Source organism: Amblyomma maculatum, chromosome 7 (genome assembly GCF_055883805.1).
Source record: "Amblyomma maculatum isolate TAMU_Amacu chromosome 7, ASM5588380v1, whole genome shotgun sequence".
In the NCBI taxonomy this organism is placed as follows: Eukaryota; Metazoa; Arthropoda; class Arachnida; order Ixodida; family Ixodidae; genus Amblyomma; species Amblyomma maculatum.
In genome coordinates this window covers 79,791,921-79,810,155 of record NC_139350.1, presented here as the reverse complement: position 1 = coordinate 79,810,155, position 18,235 = coordinate 79,791,921, and positions in this window count along the sequence as shown.

Sequence of the window (18,235 nt, the reverse complement as noted above, 5' to 3'; positions counted from 1 at the left end):
TTTCACCTTAATCAAAGCCTGCCTTTATTGAGTGTATATGTTACCTTCAGGTTGCGTTCAGAGACATCTTTTTTTTTTTATTCGAGAAGTTTGCCATAAGGCACAAGTTGACAAAGGGGATTGGAATACAGGTGATAGAAAGTTAAAAGAAGGAGTGAAGTTCAGTTTCACTGAGGTAGTCGCAGAGGTTGGCGGTGCACGGGTTGTCCATTGTCCATTTCTCGTAATTCGTGGTTCCACCGCATGCCCACCTTCATGAGCCGCGGTTTTCTAACCGGAGTGATAGCTGGGCACGTCCACAAGTGACGAACATCACTAATCTCCGGTGCAGCATCACAGTGAGGGCACCTGTCAGTCACTGGCAGATCTTTTTCACGCCACCGATGAGGTACAGATGTGGTCAGAGCTGCCCCTGCCCTAGTCCGGCGCACGGATACCTCCTCCTGCCCAGTAAGACTACGGGGAGAGAATGCGAACACGAAGAAATGAGAGGGCATGTTCGCTGGCGCAGAACTTGTGAATCGGAAACGTGGGACAGGAAAGGGTCTAGGGGAAGAGGGGAGGATGGGAGGTCGTCTGATGTGTTAATGTTTGTCATAGCATCCGCTTGAATGTTATGTGGATCGCGAGCATGGCCGCGAATCCAGTGTATGCGCACAGGACATCGGTACTTTGCACAGAGCAGATTAATGGACTGAGTTATCTGGAATGTGCGTCGAATGGCTTAAAGCTATTTAAGAGCACTGACAGAGTCGGTTTAAAGATGAACTGCATTGAATATAGAAACCGGCGGAAGGGAATAAATGGCATTGTAAATGGCTTGAAGTTTCAATGCCAGAGGGGTGCACGTATCCGCGGTATGTGTCATGTGAAAGTTCAGATGCCGATGAGAGGGACTACACACAAAGTAACTCCTCGCTCTCCAGTATGTGATGCATCAGTATACATAATGCACCCTACAGCAGACGTGCGGATGATACCGAAGGGGAAGCAGTGAGGCGATTGTCCGTGATCTAGCAGTACGACAACGGAGGTAGTGTCTTTAAACGATAAAGTTGTAAAGACTGTTTGCGAGCTCTATTTGCCATCCGCTTATCAATTAGTTCACTGAACGTATTGAGTTGAGCGTACTCCCGAAGCACGGGTATGGGTGTTAGACGGTCTCAGCCACAGGGGGCCAGTCCCAGAGCAATTAAGAACAAGAATGCGAACAGTTTGTACCTGTGGAATCAGGTAATTATCTTTTATAAAATTTATAGTGGGAGCTTTCCGTAAGCAAGCTTTATTTCTGAAGCGAATGAAAAATTATTTACTATGCGAGAGAGTTTGACTCAAAGGAGGGAGGCGAAATACTAAGACATCCACTCATGCTGGAGGGCCACCTGATGGACTGACGTATCTGGGTGACAGCGCCATAAGATTATATCAGCAGCGTACTCAAGCACGCGGATAGAAGGGATGGTCTCTAGGTCTCGAACATGCGTAATAAAGGCCACATTAAATAATGTTGGGGCAAGAACGAAGCCCTGGGGCATTGACTGGGGGATGGGAGTAGAGAGTTTTCCATGGACACGCAAACGAACGTTCGATTTGTTAGAACCACGTGAATGGAGAGGAGAAGCCGGTGAGGGAGACGAAGAGTTTTGAGGGAGGCAAGAATGGCAGAGTGAGGAATGTTATTATATGCCTTTGTTGTGCCTTTGGCGATCACGGTTCTAACAAGGTGACTATTCGGATAGCGGTTAAGCACGTCAGCAGGTAAAGTTGCAAGGTCGTCCTCCTTTCCAGTTTGCTGGCGGAAGCCGATTTGGAATTCTGGATAGCAACATTGGGATTTAAACCACCACGATAAGCAAGCAGCTAGATTATTTTCGTAAAGCTTGCAGATTGTAGGCGTAAGGGAAATTGAATGAAGGGCCTAGAGAGATACTGGAGGATGGCCTGACTTCGATATTGGAACCACAATAGAATACTTCCACTCGCCCAGCATGGAACCAGAACACCACACGTCGTTGAATGTATCAAGCAGGGTCTGCAAAGCAGTCCCCTCCAAGTTGCGGAATAAGGAGTTAGGTATGCCGTCGTGCCCGGGAGCAGCAATAGATTTAAGGCATTCAATGGAGGCCAGCAGCTCTGCCATGGTTTGGTCAGAAATAATCATATCGGTGGGCTCGGGGACCAGTAAACAAGATGGAGAAATCGAAGTGGAATCATTGTGTAGAAAAAACTGTCTGGCCGCCTGTTTTCCAAATGTGTTCTCATCCACATTCAACGCAAAGCGAATGCTCTCTGCATAATCAGAAACTTGAGAAGAGGGCTCCATGGCGTGAAACACTCGCAAAGATGTCGCTTGCCCTGCTTGGAGGACAGGTGATTACAGCATGCAGCCCAACGTTGCCTACCTAGACGCTTTGCACAGCGCCGCGCACGTGGGCTAGCCCGGTGAAGAGCGGGGAGAGCCAATTTATCGGGGTGGCGAGCACCATAATGGTCCGCCTGGCGACGCAGAGACCAAAGATTTAGGAGGAAGATGTCCGAGTTTGGATCGTCTTCATTTACAGTGGTAGTAATCGTGTGGAACGCAAGAACAGTAGAGAGAGAAGACAGTGCTGATCATGGGTTGAATGCTGATAGACGATTTTCAGCGCGTACAGAGTCACATGATGTTATGCGTACGCTGCGGCGTATTTTACGTATACGCAAAGGAGAGAGAGAGATAAAGATAGGACTGTTATCACTACCCTAGGTATCTGGTTCAATAGCCCAACGAGGGCTACCGAGACCTAGCCACCAAGTTAATTCAGGAGAATACGGGCTACCTCGTAGACGGGTATATGCATGCGGGTGGTTTAAAATATGAAAATAATGGTCTGTAAAGATACCCTGGATGTATGCACTCCTGGGGGAACCCGATGGGTAACCCCACGAAGTGTGTGCGCCGTTGAAGTGTCTACCGACTAGAATAGGAATACCCGAATAGGTAGAGCGCAAAAAACTAGCCCATCCAAGATTTGGAGATGCGGAGCCCGAATGGCCATAAAAAGAAACTAGAATAAGTGGAGAGCGTACAGGCTTAATTAGAAGTGCTACAACCAATTGGCGTGTGTTATACCACAGTGAAAGTTCGATCGGCGTGTGTGGAACAGAACAGTGAATATAAATTGCAGATTTAACTGGACTGAGGGAAGAGGCGATACGCAGAACTCTAAAAGGCGAGGAAGTGAATTATGCTCTTGAAGTAGGAAGGCCCACGCCTTTAGCTTTTTCCCGCCAAGAAGGATGTTCACTTCAGAGGCCTTATTCGCAAAGTCTCGACAGTTCCACTGCAACACCAGAGATAGTGCACTATCCATTGCGAGGCCGAACAGCTTCTACGATGAGGGAGGTCACCTGCTTCATAAGCGCTAATATTTTATCCACTGTCGATGTAGTCACGGGTAACGGGTGGTCGGCTCGTGATTGGGGTATTGTACTTATTGGAGGTGATTCCTCTGAAATTCGCTTACGGGGTGTTAGAAATCCTCGAGAGGGGTGAGAGCGACGCTGTTCTCGTCGCTAAATGAGTTCTAGACGTCGGAGAACCTCTGCAATGGCAATGTCTAAAGCAGCGTCTTCATCTGTGAGATGGGATGGGTGCACTGGCCGTGTTGCTGTACCATCTGATCCACGAGGGTGAGTCGATTGTTCGTAAGAACGCCGCTGAGAAGACTTGGGGTGAGCAGGGGGGTCAAGTGAAGGGAGTGCAGGGAAGTCGGCTTCGTCACATGTAAGAGCAGCGAAGCAATTACTTGTATGAATATCTAGTTTTCCAGGCGGCTTGCGCAACGATTCCGTTCGCGTCTTTGGAAAAGCGGGGGAGCGCATGTCATGGTCCGGCAATTTGCATAGGGCACAAAGAACTGTTGGTTCACCTCTCAGTCATCTGTCAGCAGCAATCGATGTTTAACTCGCCGAAAGACAACCAGCGAGGAAGAAGTTGCGGACCCTATCATTGAGAAAATGGACTTACGCAGCACCGATATCCAAGTTGACTTGTTCAACGTAGCAAACAAAGATGGCGCGACGGACTCAACCAATCTATTAACCTCTCTGCTGTAATTTTATTCCGGAAAACTATTTTATTAATAGTGGTTTTCAGTTTGTGATAAGCGTAAGGCTTTATTGACTTTGCTTTTTGTGGTGTTTTATTTTTTAGTGCCGTACCCGGCACTTCAATCGCTGTAGTTTCCGGGCCATGGCAATACGCGATGGAGACAGCTCGCCAAACCTTTCCACCGTGCTAATAGCACTCCACTTGAACACAGCCCCCCCCCCCCCCCCGATATATTCTTCACAGAAACGACCCACTCTCCACTCAGAGACAAGCTTCCCAGTATTCTATACATTGTAATTGAAGATTCCTCATCTGTTCGAGAAATTGGATTTGGCCGCCTGAAAGCTGAGGTTCACTGGAACCACTCGTGGTATAAAGTGCCAAATTTTTGGCTTTCGCCTCATCATTTGCATTTCCTGAAAACAAAAAAGTGAGCCATTTATTAAAACACATTTTTCCTACCCGCCGCACTGGCGCAGTGGTAATGGCGCTGGACTGCTGTACCCAAGGAACGAATCCCAGCCGTGGTGGCCGCTTTCCGTTGGAGGTAAAAAGCAAGTCGCTTTTGTGTTGAGCAATGTCAGCGCACAATTAAGAGACCTAGGAGATCGAAATTTTTGGAGCCCTCCACTACGGCCCCTCTCAAAGCCTCAGTCTCCTACACGACGAGGCGTTGAGCATGCGACAAAATGTTGCGCTTCTTAGTTGTCGTTAAATGCAGTCTGAAATACCCAGGCAGAAGACCAGAGGTGGTACTGCAGCTTGCACCTTGGCCGCCGGAGTTGTGACTCGCTCGCGCTACGTGGGGCTGAGGACGTCAAAATGCTCGCGCTGAACTTGAAGGATCTGAGCAGCGAGAGAATAATGTTTCCTGTAAGGTTTTTTGGTGCATCAACAAGTTAGGCCATCATGTGCCAAGAATAATGTTCCGGCATCGAACAAAGCGGCAGATGGCAAATTAATGTACAGGCGAATCGCTTTAGGTTCTGCAGCATGAAACACAATGGGGACCGGAAGCGCACGTATAAATGTTGGAGTAGAAGAGAACCATCCGTGCGGTTAGCAATGTCGCAATGGCCTGCAGCTGTCACGTTGAATCCCGCTTGATTGTTTTGACGTTTTGCTTTAAACTTTTTCGCGCTGTAAATACGAATAATTTCTGGCTTTTCAAAGGTCAACCTTGGCAGGGTAAGTTTTAGTGTACTGTCCAAACTTTTATAATTCTATAAGGTTAGTCGAAAAGTAGTCATATTTCAGTGACTACGCACTTTGATGCTGTCGATGGAGCAACAAGCAATCAAGGCTCTTTCAGAAGAAAGGGCCGGCATCACAGTTGGCTTCACTTAACCATTCTTCTTTCAGCTCCAAAAAGCAAAAGAAATATCTGTAAGCGTCCTTTACTAGCTGTCAATTTGAAACTATCATTGACGCATTCGAATCCGAGCTGTTCTGAAATCGGCATCGAAGACGAAAACGCTATTTTTGGCGATAGCAACAAAAACATGTTCTAACGTAATGAGTCGTGTATTCGATTATTGTGCCTGCACTGAACCCTGGCAATCACTTTGTGCATGTACCATGTGTACTGCGGCGAGAAGATGAAGTAGAAGAGCATCCATTGTTCTCGCACGTATCGCAGGAGCTTGCTGACAAGGGCATATTCATTGTTGATGGCTTTTCCCCTTGACAACCGTCCCGGCTTGGCTTCCAAGGTCATGGAGCTGATGAAAACTACGTCTGAGGATGAAGACGCCATACCGCTGGACGGGGTGAAGCCGCCGGTTCCGGCACCCCGACCAGTGCTACATACAAGTTTAGTAGCTGCTTCGCCAGAGCACCCGAGCCAGCTGCAAGACCATCCGGAACCTAGCCAAAGTTCCCCTCTGGGCGAAGACATCAAATGGCCGTTACCTGTCGGAGCAATATATGGCGATTCCCAATTGAGCAATTGCTTTGAGTTCGACCGGGTTCCATCATCGGACGGTGAGCTACTATGTCCTGGCAATGTGTTGCCGTGTTTCGCATGTCTAGAGTACGAAGGCCCAATTCTGCCAGAAAGTCCGGTGCTTCAAGAAAGACGTTCTAAAAACTTTGATGTGATAAAGTCGCCTCAAATGAGTCTTTTAGGTTTAGCGACTTCTACCCTAAAAGGCGGATTTTGTCAAGAAACAAAATTTATCTTCCTGACGAAGCCATCAATGCGGGAAACCTCGCAATACCAAAGAGAAATAGCCTGCTCACAACCTGCGCACTGCAATGCTTTCGACCATGACTTCGTTTTGCACCACAGTGTGCCTTTCACAGATTCCAAGTAAATGCATCCAACGATCCGTAATACCATCGCGCCCTAAGTGCGAGCATTCCGATTCCAGTACCCTTCACGAGCAGCGAGAGGTTAGCCGAAAGGAATACGCCGATGAGCCAGTGCACGGCGGCTGCCGTGAGGCATAGGAGATCGTCCCTTCTCTGATGTGAGACCTAAGGAATGTCATGCAGGCATAACTACGACCTTATAAAACGAAATTGATGCTTTCAAGGAACAAATATATCTATTTTAGTTGTTTTACAAACAGGTCGTATCACGCTGGGATTCCAGAGGAAGAAAAATGTAGGATGAAGGAAGGAAAGACAGCAAAGAAAATACGTTCCTTTCTTACAGCTATAAGTGACGGTTCTCACATTTAGTTTGAACACGTCAGCTAGCCGCTCAATCGTGCCGGTGGATCTTGCTCTCGTCGAACATCCGCCAATTTAGAGTTTCACTTGAAACAATTCAAGTATTTTGGGCGTGCAGCTAAGTGCATGTGCATACTCTCACCATTCAGGGGTCAATCGGGGACAATGCCCGAACGTTGTGCGCCATAGGGCTTGTTGCTGACAGCATTTAGGGCGCGGGACGTCCCTCTACACGTCCACACTTTGAAGAATATAAGGCTTAGTCCTATTTCTTGGCGCCGATTTCATTGATGAACAGACTGCCTGACGCTTCATTCTTACAATGTGAAGTTGTGTTACAGTATTTCATGATTGTTCTAACCCTTAACGGTCGGAGGGGTCAAATTATATCCTTGATATGAGTGACACTTCACTACTTCAGATAAGAGCGGATACATTTCTGCCCAATTCATATAGTCCTGACAACTAATAATTAAAAAAAAAAATGCCTTGTGACTTGAAGTTCGCGTCTTATACCCGTTTCCACACAATATCCAGTAGTTTGCCCAATTACTAAACGTGCCGCCAGGTTTAAGCGTCGTCTACTATAGAACATTTTAAAACTTGTAACAACTGTTCTAGTTTTCTAGAGAGCATTTTAAAACTTGTAACAACAGCTCTAGATTTCTAGAGATAGTGGAGCTTTCTTACGATCGTTTGTACGCGAGTCTTTTAACACTTATAACTTGTTGTTAACATGTGTTCCTGTGCCGAGCAAACCAACATGCAAGAAATGCATGACCATATTTTATTTGCCTTTGTAACGAAATATTAGAGTAGATTTAAAAAAAAAAAAAAGAAACAGTATAATCAACGAGAGGAGAGTGTATTCTGGCGTATCCAAAATTGTTCATTTTTACTGTTCAGGTACTGATGGGATTTTGTGGCTTAGATATGCGTGAACATGCAGTCCCTACCAGCATTTGGAAACCTGCTGTCTCTACCCTTTAACTTCCGTAGATAGCAGTGGTGCAATGCCGGTATACGTAGCCCAACGCTGAATGCACTTCGTGCGCTGGTGGGTATCATGGATCAAGGAATGAATGGAGTCAGGCTGCGTCTCTTGCGTACCCTTAGCTATAGAAAGTCCGGATGCGCCGTTGAAGGTGACAGCTTGGTTTACAAGGCAATATCTCAACGAAACAAATAGGCCCTTGTTAATCTTAGATTGTGTTGAAACAGGAACAACGCAAGCAGCACCTCTTTTACACTGACACCACATTTAAGTAAAAATGGAATTTCAAAGTTCTACAATGTTTAAAATTATAAAAATAAAAAACGTTTTCCGCGCAGAATGTTGGGATGGAAGGTACGCCAAATATTCATTTTCCCAATCCATACCCGTGCGGCCACTCGGAAGCAAGACTGGGTATCTGGAGCGCACCAAGGCTCTCTATAGAGAACTCCGTGCTGTACGCTGAGCCTTCATCTCTGCCGCACCACTGGACATGGTACTACCGCGTATTGCAGCACCAGCACCCAGACGCAATAAATGTTGGCACAGTGGCTTACAATAAGACTTGGATTCATAATGCTATATATTTCAATATTTGAACGCCTTTTATTTCCGAAGAGATAACGGAATATTGTTTGTATGAGATTACAAGTTCATCTTCATAGGCCTTAGTTCACGGCACGAGAAAGGGATTTACTTCTGAGGCTGCATCCATGAGCTGCGGCCAATCGATGATATGATGGCCTGGCAACACCGCGGTTGCAGCTTCCAGCAGTCGCCATATTGGCTCGGTCAAGCGGTCGCGTCATCGACATGTCAACTGTGCTTTCTTTCTTGATACCGGGGAAACTGTCATCAATATCTCGATAAGAATTTTAGGATCCACTTTTAGGCCACTCCGCTGTTTTTACTGATCATATTTCGCCTGGTAGGTCCTTTTCTAACCCTTTAATGAGTGCCAGCATGATTTCTACCACGTCTTGTTCTTCGCCTGAAGTTTCTCGTTCACGTTGGCAGCAATCGAAACAGTGTGTGCATAAAAAAGTATCTGCCCGTTGTCGTTTTAATGAGCGCATTTAGACACTGCTTCAATCATTGCGCATTATCGTCAATCTCTATTCTCAAGTGGACCAATATTGTGATAAGGTAGTCAGTGGTTAATTTACGCTGCGTGCACACATGTGCTGGCCGAAGCAATTTTTGTGGCACTGCATACTTTCGAGGGCGGGATGCTTGTAGTAGCCGCGTGCACTACAGACACGATCGTTCGCGATGTTCGGTCAGCTGCGTAGTGCGATATTCATTTACGTACAACGTGCGATGCACGTCGGCTTTTCAGCGTCACAGTTAACAGAGGCCAGGAGATTTTGTTGTCTTCTTTTGTGTTGCTTTTAGAGCCAAGTGGTCATTATTTACAATATTGCAAGCAACGTCGCAGTTGTTTAATTTCATTCCTTGTTGTGATATCGTAGTGGCCTTGCCTACCACCATGAAAAGCACGCTTGACAAATACGGCAATAGCTGTTTGGCCTAAACCGTACGTGTGCAGAGCGAAGTCTGCATGATTTTGTGGCTTCCTACATTTATTTATTTTCCTACCAGAGTTGTACAGAGCGGGAATGGCGTTGTTGTGGAGCAACCAGTCGCCGCTTTGCGCATCCATGGTAAAATTGGATGGCTTGGAGCATTTTAGGCATGCTGTATACATGCCTTGAAATGCATTGCTCGAGTTCCGCGGGATAAAACAACCAATTACCAATTTTTTAAACAGCCTGAAAGGAGAGAATAGCCATTGCAGAAACCCTGAAAAATGAAATGCCGCACATCAGTTTCTTTACACTGAACACGTAGTGAACTAAGCATAAATTGGCATGTGGATAGGAGTTAGTAGCTCACGATATGACCGGTAGAAGTTTGTGGCTGCAGCGCGCCGAGAACGTATCATGGGCCCGATTTGCCAGTAAATCCTTTATAGGCCAGTAAATCTTTTCTTTGCGGCCAGACTCTGAGATTGAGCAGCGCCGGCTGAGAGAAAAAAAAACGTTTCATTGTTTGGATCTGATTGGCCAAATATGCTCTACAGCAGAGTTGATAAACATGCAAGTTGTGCCACCTATATTGATGGGTCTGATTCTGCCCCATCCAGCTCTGCACTAGAGGCCCAAGAGCCCTCGTGACACGCGCACGAATACCAGAGGCAGCCGCTGGATTCCCGGACTAGGGACCCCATCCACACATCCCCCTCCTTTATCTCTCAATAAACTGTTTCAGTCACTCAATTGGCTTTTTTGCCTGCAGAACACTAATAGCACAGTTCGTACAGTATTTTTAACGCGAACGACCAACAATGGTTTGTGGAGAATCAACGCAGGAAATAAACGCTGCGCATTGGAAGGCATGTTTACAGGTGATAGCTCGCAATTCGTTTGCTGTATGTTAGCGCTCAGGAAAAAAATAATAAAGGCAAGGTTGATACGTGCCTGGTTCCAACACGCCTCGTAACATTATTCTCTCAAGGTGCATAGCGCAGCAGAACATCGCATCTGGACTTGATTGTTCACCTGGCGCACGGCGGTGGTTTTGTTTTGTTGACCGAGCCAACATGGCGGGCGTAGTTCTCGGAGCGCACAGAGATGGCGCTCCGCATTTCGCATATCTCTTTTTACATCCAAAATTACCAACCTCATCCGTCCACTTGGTACTCCTCCGCGGCTGCAACTTTTGCATTCTATTATAATTTACGCCGTTAGTCAATAGAAAAAGTAGGTTTTGTTCTCGCAATATGAAATGCACTGTCCATGCCCACCATCTCCAGAATCTGGAGCATACTGGAATTGCTGCGCGCAGGGGCCGTTCCGTAGGTGCGCTCCGATCTTGAGTACATGCAACTTTTGCGAAAGGGCGAACATGGCCATGGTGCGATAGGCTTCGAGAATGCGCAGCCTTTTCCTGCACACTCTCCACGCGAGAGCTTCCAAGTTCTCTCCTATATAGAGTCGGCATTCCTTTCCTTCCCACCTCCTCGCCTTGAACGGATCTCTGGCAGCTGCCAATGGCCGAGCAGAGGGGCAGCTAGCGCAGCTAGAGGTCGTTTCGATCGTTCTCGTCTCTTCGGTAACAACGGCGCAGTTGTTAAGGGATCAGCGCTTTAACGCTCGGCATTTCGATATTCGCACCACGCTGTCATCTCTCCGGCGTCTTTTTTATGGCTCTCCTTCTGCCTCGGCTGGTCTCGATTGAAGCGACTAATATATCAAAGCATCTGCGGTGTGTGAGCTTCCTTTTGTTTCTCGGCTCAGGGACTGCAATAGGGGAGCCTTGCTGGTGCCTTGAAAAGCACACGCCAATGGCTCAAAGTGAGCCAAACGAGATCACCGTGTACATCACCGCTAAATGAACCCTTTGTTTAGATTTAGAGCTAGAGCGATTTTGGAGAAGAAAAAGCGGCGCTTACCCAAAACTTACCTTCCTTACTAAGAACTTGTCAGTCATTCCAGCCTCAAGTTATGGCGCCGAAAGAAACTCCAGCCTGCCGGATTCATAGGAGCGACGCAAATGCACCTAGCCTTCATCAGTGCAGAACTTGTTGTTGCGTACTGAATTAGAATAATTGTACAATTATGCTGCGCCCCTGTATATCCTACAAATCTGTCTTAAACGTGAGGACTCTATATCTCGATATTTTAGATAAACTCATCACCCTTAAATTATTTCTCTCTGTCACAACATTTCAACTTCAAATATACCATGTCGGGCCGTGCGCGGGCCTTTACGTTTGGGCACTGTGCCGGGCAGGCTTAAACCCTCTCAGTGTCAGGCCGGGCTGGGCTCGGGTCTATAGCATAAGGCCGGGGTCTCGCTGGGGCTCAAAATGTCGATCCGTATTCACCTTTTCTCACAACCAGCGTGTATGAGGCGGCTGGCTAATATAGCTGAGCACTATATGACGTATTCGAGGTGTGTTGCGAACTCTGCCACTGCGGGCCGTTCAGCCTGTATTCTTTCCCCTTAGCGTTATAAAAGATGACCTGCGTCAGATAGACTGTCTGCGCTGCGCAGAACTAACTATTGGGCTAAGTTGGAACGTATTAGCAAGTAACGTTTTTAAATATGCGCATCCTTATGGCAAGGTCATCGCAACATGTTTATCGTTCAGTGACAGTGTTTTTTTAGGCATTTTGGCAGCATTTCAGAAGTCGAACACGTATAGGACGAAACCTTTTATTAATTTCGTCTGTCGGCACACTAGAAAAATTAGTAAAGCCTGCAGCAAGGGCTGTTATGCAGTTTTTGTTTTATTCTGCTTTTGTAATTGTTCGCTATGTCGATGCTAGCGGAATCGATTATCGTTATTGCTTCGAAACAGTGCGGTGGATACGACGGACAGAACCGAGCAGCCTGGTCGAGTGCAGTAACTCACCATGGAACCGTTTCACGAGATATCGTATGTATAGCTCATTCTGCTGAATACCTGGCTCCCGTTGTAGCCGTCGTGCGCGGTAGGAAAATAATCTTGATTGATCGAGAAGGCCGTGACGTCGCAACCACATGATATGAAACGGAATTTCAAATAGCCCGGATTCAAATAAAGCTAACTAATTAACAAAGGGTTCGAAACACACCATAATTATAGAGTAGGCTTCTTTAATAGGGTTATTCCTGATATGTAAGTATTTTTATAAAGTTTGGCGCATTTGTGATTCGAACCTAGTAAACGCATCCTTTTCTGTATGCGAAATGAAAAAGGTGGTGTAAAAGCGCTATCGCGTCTATTTATTTTTTGTTAAAACCCCTTCGAGTGGATTTGTATCCCGAGTGATCAAATGCTATGAGTGGATCTCTCTTCGTCAGTGTTTCCAGATTTATAGCAGTTCCCTCATTTCGAAACTTGTCTCTCACGCAAACTCATACTATGGAGACTCGCGACTGGCGCCTGTCTCAAAGGTTTCGAGATAACAGCAGATAAAACCACACAATGCCACCCACCTGTACAGGAAGTCCCATGTCAAACGGCGAGATAGCAAGTGGTGCTGATGAGCGGTTTCTAGATATTGCTGAAGACATTACTGAAGCATCCTTGCATTGCTTCGCGGACTTCTGTCGCAGAATAACCAATGTCGATAACTAAAAACTGGGCCAATAATGAAAATGTAGCGCAGTGTTTAAGGTGCATGCCGGCCGTTTCTCCTGTGTACGCTCTGTGACGTGTGACAAGTGTCACCTCCCGTGGCAGTTCCCAAGCAGTTATTAACTCCGCGTTCAAAAACGTGGCATTTATGAACTTTCAGTAATATAGCGCATAATTTTTCTTTGTGTTCTGGTCCTATAGAATGGAGAAAGGAAGGCTTATAATACATTCCGTGAATAATTTGCAGCATTTCCTGCTGCCGATCGTTCGTGATTTATTGCTCGCAAGCTTTCGTTCCCACATCGCTAGGGATTCCGAATCTCGGCGCGCATGAGAGGATGGCGCCAGCTGGGTTAGGAGGGAAGAAGCCTCCGACTCGAACAGTAAATGATCCGTAAGTCCCTCTACTTTCCAGAGGCCCTGCATACAGAGGCTTGCACTTCGGAGGAAGAATCGAAGCGGCTCGGGTATACAAATGTGCGAAGTGCATCAACACGCGCCTCAAACACTATTGCTTTTCGTACGCTCTTCTCGTACAATGACACTTGCGCGATCTACTGCTAGCTCCCATTGTTTAGTCTCAGCGTCGACTTCGCTTGCCAGATCGTCACTAGATCGTCTCTGACTCCCGCTTGTGGTCTTGTGCTATGCGGCTGCTCTTGGTGCCGTTCTCTTTTCCAGTGCGTAGCGCGAAGATTTCGGTGGTGCCTCGCAGCCGAGGAGCCCGCGCACTCTATTGTGTCCTCGTGGCTTTGCAAAGTAGATTGTGGGGCACTTGGCGCTCCCAGCGAGCCCCGGGAAAATGGCGGAAGCGCTCGTCAAACGCAATTTTGGTCGCGAACTCCCCAGGCTTCGAATGATAACTATCTGAGTACACCCTGGATGGCCTCCAAGGAAACAAGACCGTTGCATCCAAGGAGTGTATTCGGTCTACTTCGAGTTGTCTACGTCGAGCCATGTGAGCGTGGCGACCGACAAACAAAATAAAGCGTCGGCAAAGATTAGGCCGATGATTTGCAGGTTCGCTAACCAGCAGGAACCGGTTGCAACTCCATGAGCTCCGTTTGCATAGTATGCAGAGCGCAAGCTGGGAGGACATTCGTGCGATCTCCTCGGGTGCAGATAGATCACTCTGAGTGCGAAGGGTGACACCTTTTTGGCTCCATTCAGGGGCCTCCAATATGTTCTCACCATTTGGTAGCTACGACAGAGATGAGCTAGTTTTGGGACTGGAAAAAGATAGCATGGCGAACTTCTTGACGTTGAAGTATATTCCCGATTAAGCCAGATGGTCAGAAGAGAACAAGACAAATTTCGTAGCTGCGTTTCATTTTCGGTCAGAAGCACCATGTAATCCGCGAATACAGAGCGTAGAATAATCCAGGAATTCGAAATATCATCTCAAATGGAAAAGAGACCGAATCAGGCGATGATCGGGCTCTGATGTGTATAACATCTAGAGCACCGGAGGCATCAGCCAGATTTACCTGAGGCCTCTCTGTATAGTAATTGGCTGAGAATGAGCGTCGGCGAAAAACTTCATGGCAGTACATTACTGTTGAGCAGGCGGAACAGCCCAATTGACTCTGGTGGCATTCCGTTGATCGCCACCCGCAGAAGCAGAGTCTCGTGCGGGATACTTTCATATGTTCTGCGCACGTCCAGAATGAATACCACCAGACCCACGGATTCTTTGCGTGCGATTTCAGCACAGACTGAGTCAACGCGAAAGCATTGCCCTTGAGTCGACGCCCTTCTTGGAAGCCATTTTGCAGCTGTAACAGTAGTCTCACGGCTTTGGCTGACTAAACTAGCTACCTAACTAGCTGACTATTTTCGCGAACGCGCAGTATAGTGCAGTGGTGACATGTGAGGGGACAGCAGTCCGTGATAAAACTTCGTTCCCTTCTCCATTTTTTTTTTAATTTAACATCCGCCGAAGGAACTTATCGCAGCTGGGTTTAAGAGGGGAATGGAATCTTACTTTGCAGTTACTGCAATTACTGCGGCGGCTCACTACGGTATGCAGTGTACTTCCCTTCTTTTGCATGTGCCGTTTACCGACGGTGGATGTAAATGAGTCGCGGTGCTCTGCGGAGACCATAATTGTCTAAAGTTCCTGGTGCGCTCGTATTCTGTTCATTTTAGTACCATGTTTATAACATACAAATGTCATTATAGAGCGTTAATAAACTGTTAAAGTTCAAAGCAACTCTTTATACGGAACACGAAGCATGAAACACAAAATCCAGGTACTACTTGGACAGTTCTAGTGGAGAACCATGTACTCAGTCGCCGAAAAGCAAAGCTGGTAATTGTTTTTAACCGTCACCAGTAACGAGCCTTGCGATGGGTACGCACGTAAGAAGTAGCAGCGAGTGGAAACCTAAACTAGCGGGAAAATGGAAGCGCAAGTAGCTCTCACACACACGCGCATGCACGCACGACACACATACACACAAAGCAGACGCACTAAACGCTTATGTGCAGCGCACGCCAATTTCAGTCCTGGTGAATGAGGTCAATGAAAACCGCGAGACCTACTCAGTGTATACAGCGTCCGTTTCCAGAGCCGATGGTTCCGAGCGATCTTCGTAATCGCCGTGATCGCAGTCATGGATTACGTCAGACTGGAGCACAATACACAAAGTTCATCAATGTGACGACTACGTCCTCTTTTCACTCAATTCAATATTGGGTATAGCTAGAACGTTGTCCAGCCAGCGCTGAACCAAAGAGCTCGAGCAGTTTGAGAATATTACACGCCTCACATGAGGTACCGCCCGGTCGGTAAACCGTAACTACTTCGCCGTTTGTTAAGTTAACTCTCAGACAAGATGGCCCGCCGATAGTAGAAATTTATGGGGGACGCTTAAGCTCCACCTTTGAGGGTATGAAGTGATAACGTTTTCTACGAGCAGTATGAATGCTTACCCGGCTTAGAGCTTACCCGACTCTAAACGAGCAGTAGGAATGTGCCTGCGTGGCCTAGGGGCCAAGTGAATACAAGGGTGCTGGCATATTGATTCTGATATCACCCTTCGGTATAAAAGGAGAGGTCCGAGTTGGCAGCTCCTGCCAAAAGTAACGACAGGCATCCATCCCTACGACAAGTCAGTTTCAGGCCATGTTAGCTGCGACCTACCGCCTGGCATCGCCATTCTCGTAATTTTTTGCCCTCAACGGCAACGCCGGATATTCGGTGAACGGGTCATTTTACGGTACCATGTTAAAAAAACGGCGTGGTTTCCGCCGTGCTTTTCTCGCAGAACATTGCGTAGGCATCTCCCGAGCTTTCCGTCCTTCGTGCGACCACTGGTTTCACTTGCCGCATATGGCGTTCAGCGAGAGGGGACCGAACCCGCCAGGCTCACTGCCAGATCTCCTTATGGAGGAAGTTACTGCTCGCTGAGGGATTCAAGCGGTGGCCTTTTGCCAGCAGTGCCTGGTGAGTATCTATATAGTTACGGCGTGAGGGAATAGGCTACGAAGCGCCGTACGCTTGATGGCTCCATGCTCGACATTTTGCTTTCTCTCGATCTGCGGAAGAAAACTCTGCTGAAGAGCCCGAGAATTTCTGCAATGTACTACGCCATAGGGGTAACCTGAGGGAATAAAGCGTCATTTTCCAGAGAAGTGTGCGAATAAAGAAAGAAAAAAAAGCATGTTCACTTTCAACACTGTCGAGAATAGCCGGTAACTGTGCGATGAGCTATTTTTTCACGTCGTTCAATCCCACCGTAGACATTTGCTCGAAAATCAATTCCATTCTTCTTTCTTTTTCTTTTCTTTTTCAGTGGCAACTATGGCTGTCATTCTGTTCGTCTCATTGGTTGACATTCATGTAAGGGAAGCGAGTAAACATTCGGCTGATAGTCGCGTCCCTGGAACTTACTGAACTACTTTTAATGTGCTGATTTTCTTCCGGCTAATCCCGTAGATGAATGGAGCTGATGTCATTCAGCCTGCTCAAGGTGCCTTACCTGTTTGTATATCGTGTTACCTATATTATGAGTCGTGCATTTTGTGCACCTAGGGCACTGTTTCTGAGAATCTTTGCAGGGACGAAATGGTTTCTAAAGGACATTGTCGGTGACCGCCGGGAATATGGGACACTGTCATATAGCAAGCCCTGGTTACAGCATTGCAGTTGTGATTTCTGCATTGATTGATCGTATCTGTAACAAAGTCTCTGGTTTGATATCAGCATCTCAGTGGCCGCAAAAGAAATGGTTGACGACTGGATTCAAAATTACTCATTCGCAGTACTTGAAGAAGTCCAGAATTAAGAGTCGTTTTAGGAGGCAATAAATTTTCGGTGCCAATCAATCTTTCTCATCGACTACAAAAGCGGACGGAGACTGAGCTTACCGTTAGTCAAGTCCATGTATGCTATAGGAACGGAAAACGTCCCACATGCATATTTTCAGGACGTGGTTCGTCCGTGTCATGCAATGAGAGTATCAGTCAGTGTGTCGGTGTACACAGAAAATTTGTCGCGTTGCGATGAATTGGTCTAACAATATTTGACAAAAATTAACAGGTCGTCTGTGAGAACGTCAGCGATAAATTTTAATTTTAACTATAATGCAGCAGTTAGGATAGTGTTCGCTAAGGTCCAAAATAATTTATTTTAGAACGAAGAATTCCTTCCATTCAACTCGAGTACAGATATATGGGATTATTTAGATATATGAAATTAGAATTCGAGAAGGTCCAGTGCTTCTTGTTAAACGTTTTAGTTAATACTGGCAGATGAAAACGCTTTCATTAGGTTGTTGCGGTTAATTATCTTTGTCCTGTCATTTTTATTATGAAATTTCGATCTGTGAGCTGATGAAAAGGCCATTTTTTTTTTTTCTCCTTTGTATACCTAGTGTAGAAAAGGCTAACGGCCGGCTTTGTTGATTGCGCAGGTAAGGACACTACTGAACATGCGCAGAACCCTAAAGTGTCAAGTGGGTTTGAGGGATGGTGTTTACACCAGCCGCATGTGCATCCCGCGCAGAGCGCTAAGTGCGTCAGTATTTTGGCGAAGCATAGCCTGGCGGCCATCAGCATAATGGCTGGAATATGCGCATCACGTTCAAATGCTGCGGAACCAAGAGTGCGGGCGAAAAAGCGGCGCAGTAGGTTTATCTGCATGGCGATCTTAGCTGGCACACTCCCGTACGGCTGTTTTCGGAAGCACTGCAATATAATACTATTTGCTCAATTAATCAGGGTTTGAGCTTCGCGTTGTTACCACGATGAGAACGTTTTTTTTTTAAAACTATCACTCATTATTAGATTCAATGCGCCAGTGTTGTCGAAGTATCTACTGAAAACAGAAGCAACTACGGTG